The following is a 6000-nucleotide window of genomic DNA, read 5'->3' on the forward strand; positions in this document are numbered from 1 at the left end:
AGGACTTTTTTTTCAAGATTACGCAATTTCTTTTACTGATACAGCTAGAGAGTTGCAGACTGCCGTAAATTAACTAATTCAAACTACATATTGTTCACGAGTAGACAAAATTTCCTTCAAAAATAGATATCAACCTAATTATTAATTAGAATAAAGATTTTTATCCCCCATCTCCTATCCCCCATTTATCCCCCATCTAACTACCTTTCTATAACTAACTTATTAACTACCAAAATTAGAACCTCTGATTTAAATCATATAGTTGTTTTTATAAATCTCATAACTTTCTTCCCCGCCCTTTCTACCTCCTATTTTGACCTCTGATCTCTTCTCATGTCGTTACTCCTCTCTTCATTGACCAACGCTACCTTTCTCTTCAGTAACCACCTTTTTTGGTTGAATCTCTGCTATCCAAATAGCTTGAATTTACTAGGCCGTACCATCCTCTTTTGCTTGAATCTCTACTTCCTGGTTATGCTAATTGTATGTCTAAATACCTTGCATTACACTCTTTTACCCTCTCTGTACACTGGTACCAGGCAGTACCATCATTGAATGCAATTTTCGGTTTTGCCAGGCACTAAATCGCAATTTAACCGAAATTGCAAGGCTACAGCTCGTATTGCGAAATTGTCAGGTTAAAATTAGACTCGGCTGAAAAAAAGTTTAAACTGAAAATTGGGATTAGAACTTGATGGGTTTTCGGGTTAGGCTGAAAAATGTAAAGATTTAAATGGAGCATTGATCCTGTTTAGGCTAAGGCTTTAAATTAATTTTAGGAATCTCATGCGAGGGAAGACAGATTGGGATACAAGACAAAAAAAAAAAACTATTTTGTGTCACGCAAGGCATTCACTCAAATTCCTGAATGAATCTACACGGATATGACCAATACATCACCGTATCCAACCAGTGTTAATGCTTCTGGATATCGATCGGTGCCATGCTATCTTCTACAAGATTGTGCTACTTCGAGTTAAAGTACTGCAACATGCACGCTTGGCACTATTTTGTTTTCGATGTGTTCGATCAAATGCTTGGGCAATTTCTCTTTTTTGTGGGTACTGGCCACACATGGGATATAATGGTGTACTAACCATCACTGGTCCCTTCACGCACGCAAGGCGTTCGCTAAAATTCCCAAACGAATCTAGACGGATCCACTGCATCCGACAGCTACACATTTGTTCTTAGATATGAATAGATGATTTTTTATATATTAATATTTGTGCATATAGACATTCATACTTTCACCCAGTTATTTTAGAAATATGTTAGATATCTTAGGTATGAATACTTGCATTACGAATGTAAAAATATTTGCTCAATATTGTATGAATACTTGTATTCTAGATTTTTTAAAATTACAGTATCGTTGTATTTGTATCGTATCTGATACGATATCCGTACTTATATCTATGTAACATAGTCTACAACGTAAATATTAGTACATAAATGCATATATGTGAATATTTTTCATATTACGTATTAATACAATCAAGCACCAAATAGAGTAATTTGTAAAAAAATATTAAATTAAGATATTTTTCAACGTAACAATTCATATTTCAATTATAAGTATAAATACTTACAGTACGAGGTATGAATAATTACAATACTTGATATTAATACTTTCAAATGTCATCTAGTGCCACAAGCAAAAAAAAATAGAGAATATGTTAGATACAAACACTTGATACACGAACTATTCACACTTGCATAATAATGTATGAATACTTGCAATACTTGATATTAATACTTTCATATATCATCTAATGTCATGTAAAAAAATTGATAGAATTTGTTAGATACAAATACTGGAAACATGAACTATTCACACTTGCATGACGATGTATGAATACTTGCAATACTTTATATTAATACTTTTAGATATCATCCAGTGCCATATGAAAAAAAAATTAGTTAGATACATATACTTGATACATGAACTATTTACACTTACATTAGGAGTTATGAATACTTGCATATTTTATATTAGTATTTTCAAACGTTATCTGATGCCAAAAGAAAAGAAAAAACTATTGATAAAATATTTTAGATAAAATGTTTTATACATAAACTATTAACATTTGCATGACAAGGTATAAATACTTGTAATATTTGAAATTAATACTTTCATACATCATCCTATGCCATATGAAAATAAAAATAAAAATTTCATAGATTATGTTAGTTACTAACACTTGACATATGAACTATTTACAATTGCATGACAATGTATAAATACTTGCACTATTTAATATTAATATTTTCAGACGTCATCCTGTGTCATATGAAAAAAATTTGATAAAATATATTAGGTACAAACACTTCAGACATGAATTATATACACATGCATTATAAGATATGAATACTTGCATGACGAGGTATGAATACTTGCACGACAGATAATCCGAAAGTATGTCATCATGGATCTCATTTGAAAGAGAAAATTACGTAGATGACGTCCATGGTTTTAAATTTGCAAATTTTCTCACAGATCGTCAGAAATATTGACGAGATTGAATGGAGAAAAAAAATTAAACTCTAAAAACGTGTAAAAGATGTGTGTGTCATATGTTCAGTTTTTTTTTCAAAGCACTTGGTATCTTAGGTATGAATACTTGATATATTATATATTAACACTTGCGCGCATAGGTATTCATATTTGCACGTGTCAGTTATAAAATCTATCAAATATTAGGTGGTTCTCCAAGTAATTAATGAAGTTCAGTTAGTTAACGGTCCCCACAAGTAGTTATTGATTGGGGGATGAATGGGGGAAATTGACTGGGGGATAATTAGTCGATCCCTATTAATTATACATAGACCTATATCTATTTTTTTAAATTCAGATAATTAACTCCGCCACTGTCCCACCCACCGTTTTCCCTCAGTAGGTCATCCAAGAAACGCAGAAGGTATGATTAACATATGTGTCCAAGTAATAAAATCGATATCACAAATTGAAAACAATAGTAGAATTTTGTGTTAACAACTGTCTGACGTTTATGCATAACTTATTACTTGGTAGCTTACCCATGCACATAAGTTAGTTACCTTAATTATTACTTTGAATGCATATTTCGTGTCTAAAGTCTAAAGTCTAAACCACACAATTCAATAACAATGTGTATGAAATAACTGTATGCAGGGGCGGACCCAGGATTTTCGTCAGGGGGATACAAAAATATCGAATCGGTTTTAAATAGCTTATTGGATTTAAACCCATTAACTAATTTGGTACTCGATAAAAAAAATAATATTTTGACTTATATTTTCCAATACCCTGACTTATAATTTCTAATCCTATAACTTATAATTAATATTACCAATCATAATTCAAGAAATTTATTTTGATTTTAACACTAAATTTAACCCGAATTACAAATCAAACATCCAGAGGGGAGGGGGGGCAAAAAAAATTTCAGGGAGAGGCAAAGTCAATCGGTACCAATAGATCACCGCTAAAACTCAAAATCCAGGGGGGCGCCCCCCCCCCCCCCCCCCCCCCCCGCTCCCTTGCTACAGTAGATCCGCCCCTAACTGTATGATAAAGATGCACACCCTTTTGTCAAAGGCGGACTTAGGTAGAAGCCCGAACCAATTTTGTCTCTTTTTGAAAAAAAACTTCTCCTTCTTTGAATTTCTAATATTTAATTTGAGTTAAATTTAAGATTAAAATTAAAATATATTCCTTGATTTTAGATTGATAATTAGAATTAGAAGTTAGAGCATTGAAAATTAGAAGAGAGTATTATTTTTTATCAAGTACTTGATTAGCTATTTAAATCTAATTCGTTATTTTTTTTTTCTCTCAAAAATTCTGAATCTGCTCATTCCTTTGAATATAAAGAGAGTAGGAAAATGAAAACATCTGTCAAACTAAAGACACACTTTGTCTTTCAAATGTTTCAAGATAAAATTCATATCCCTGAGCAACTTATTATGTCGTTGAAATGATTGTTAATTATTTTGAGCCGAGTTAACTGTATATATGAACTAGATGCTTCATGTTGCGGCTACTGTTATGAAGCTGTTGTGCGTTGATACCAGCTTGATTGTGCTGGTGTTGTTAATGTAAAAACACAAATATATGGATTAGAAGTAGTCGCAGAATTTACATACAGTAATTATCGAACGGAAAATCACGGAAGGAAATTGTGCGTATTTTCGAAGTGATGGCACATGTTTGAGTTACATTTAAAAGGAATGGAATTTTTTCTGAAAAAACTACGAGATCTATGAACATTTAAAAAAGAAAAGAAAAAGGGAGCATTATTGCTCACCCCTTCCATCTGTCCTCCTTGCCGCATTTTAACCATATTGAAATAAGTGTCAGAGATTAGTAATTGAAAAAATTATGTTTATCGGACCGGACAAATTTATAATAACATCCAGATAAACTAAAGTCATTAAGAACCATAATAGCAAAACAAAATATATCATACATATCTTTTGATTCCGTCAGGTCATAGATTCGGCTACCTCCCTATTACTGAAAACAACGGTTTTCAAATCAGCTTAATAAATAGTAAAAAAATTTCAAAAAATGTAAAATTTGGTCTCCAAGTATATTTTAATATAGATTGAACATCTAACAGTTTGAATTTGTTGTTTGAACATCAAATATGCTAATATGACCCCGTAAGCACCTCGCCGAAGTGCTGCCGACAATTAATTAGACAATCCCTATGTATATATATTATGATCACCAAAATATACAGCTTATACTACTTCGTACCGACTATTTCTCTGTTTTTTTTAAAGTGTATATCCAATAGTAAATTCAAAAGATAAAAGAAAGGAAAAAAAAAAAACTAAGATCAATTGCAATCTCCAACTGAGGCCCATACTAAGACCGATCCAGTGGCCCAGGAAGGACCCAGTTTAATTAGAAGGTTCGTAGGCGCTAGGCAATGAGACGAAGGGTAAACTGGCACAACCGGTGCTTCGCAATAAAGCAGATAACTCTTTTAGTCCCACAATGCATCCCTATCTTATTCAAGTCTCCTGAGATCCTATAAAAGAGCAGGCACGCCAGCTGTTCAAATCATACCTTTCTCGGCCTTTTGGCTAAGATCAAGTGTAGTATCTGTTCTTATCAGTTTAATATCTGATATGTGGGCCATGTGCTCACAACGATATTAAATTTATTTTTTGTGGGGAGGGTCCACTACAGTAGCTTGCTACTGGGGCCCTCAAGCGTCGCCCTTGTGCTGCACTATTGCATGGGCCTGGCGCACCCCTATCAATTCTAAATTTGAAAATTGCTTGTGTATTATCTTTACTGCCATTCCAGTTAGTACAAAATAAGATTATGTAGAGGAATTATTAAATTATTGGAACCAAACAATAATCCCATGCGTGTCTGATTGATTTACAATTTGCATTTAGAGGAATTATTAAATTATCATTTATTGGATTGCAGCAAAGTTTTCCATTAAAAAATTACTGGAACCAAACAATAATCCCATGCATGTCTGATTGATTTGCATGGGCTTGTAACTCCAGTTAGTAGTACAAAATATTTTTTTTAAGAGGAATTACTAAATTATCATTTGTAGGAGAGTAGTAACTTTGGAGAGTAAAGAACTTCAAATTGTAAATCAACCAGACATGCGTGGGGTTGTTTGGTTCCAATAAATTTTTCAAAGGAAAACTTTATTGTAAATACCAATTAACGATACCTTATTGTCATAAACCAATTAGCAAACAAAACATAATCAAGCATGACCTATACTGAGAAAATTACACAAATTGAATTCATGGTGATTTATGAAACAAAAGTTAACAGCCATCCAATCAACATACAACCATTTATATCCTCGTTTATGCAGTCATGAAAACATCAAGACAGAAGAAACGGAAGAGTGACAATTGGAATTATTTTGTTCATTGTAAATAACATTTTGTTTATTAACCCCTACGGAGGACAATTGTAATTATTTAGCTGAAACTATGTATACTAAATAATTGTGTAACAACATTGTGGTGTAG

The 6000-nt window shown here is 32.6% G+C and overlaps 1 non-coding gene across 1 annotated transcript; it reads left to right on the forward strand.

Annotated features, from left to right (window-relative positions):
• The first annotated feature begins 5055 nt into the window (after positions 1–5055).
• Positions 5056–5251, forward strand: LOC144563754 (U2 spliceosomal RNA). The gene has a single exon (XR_013514421.1). It is a non-coding gene; the product is annotated as a U2 spliceosomal RNA (small nuclear RNA).
• The last annotated feature ends 749 nt before the right edge of the window (positions 5252–6000 follow it).

This window comes from Carex rostrata, chromosome 12 (genome assembly GCF_964058835.1).
Source record: "Carex rostrata chromosome 12, lpCarRost1.2, whole genome shotgun sequence".
NCBI classification, from domain to species: Eukaryota; Viridiplantae; Streptophyta; class Magnoliopsida; order Poales; family Cyperaceae; genus Carex; species Carex rostrata.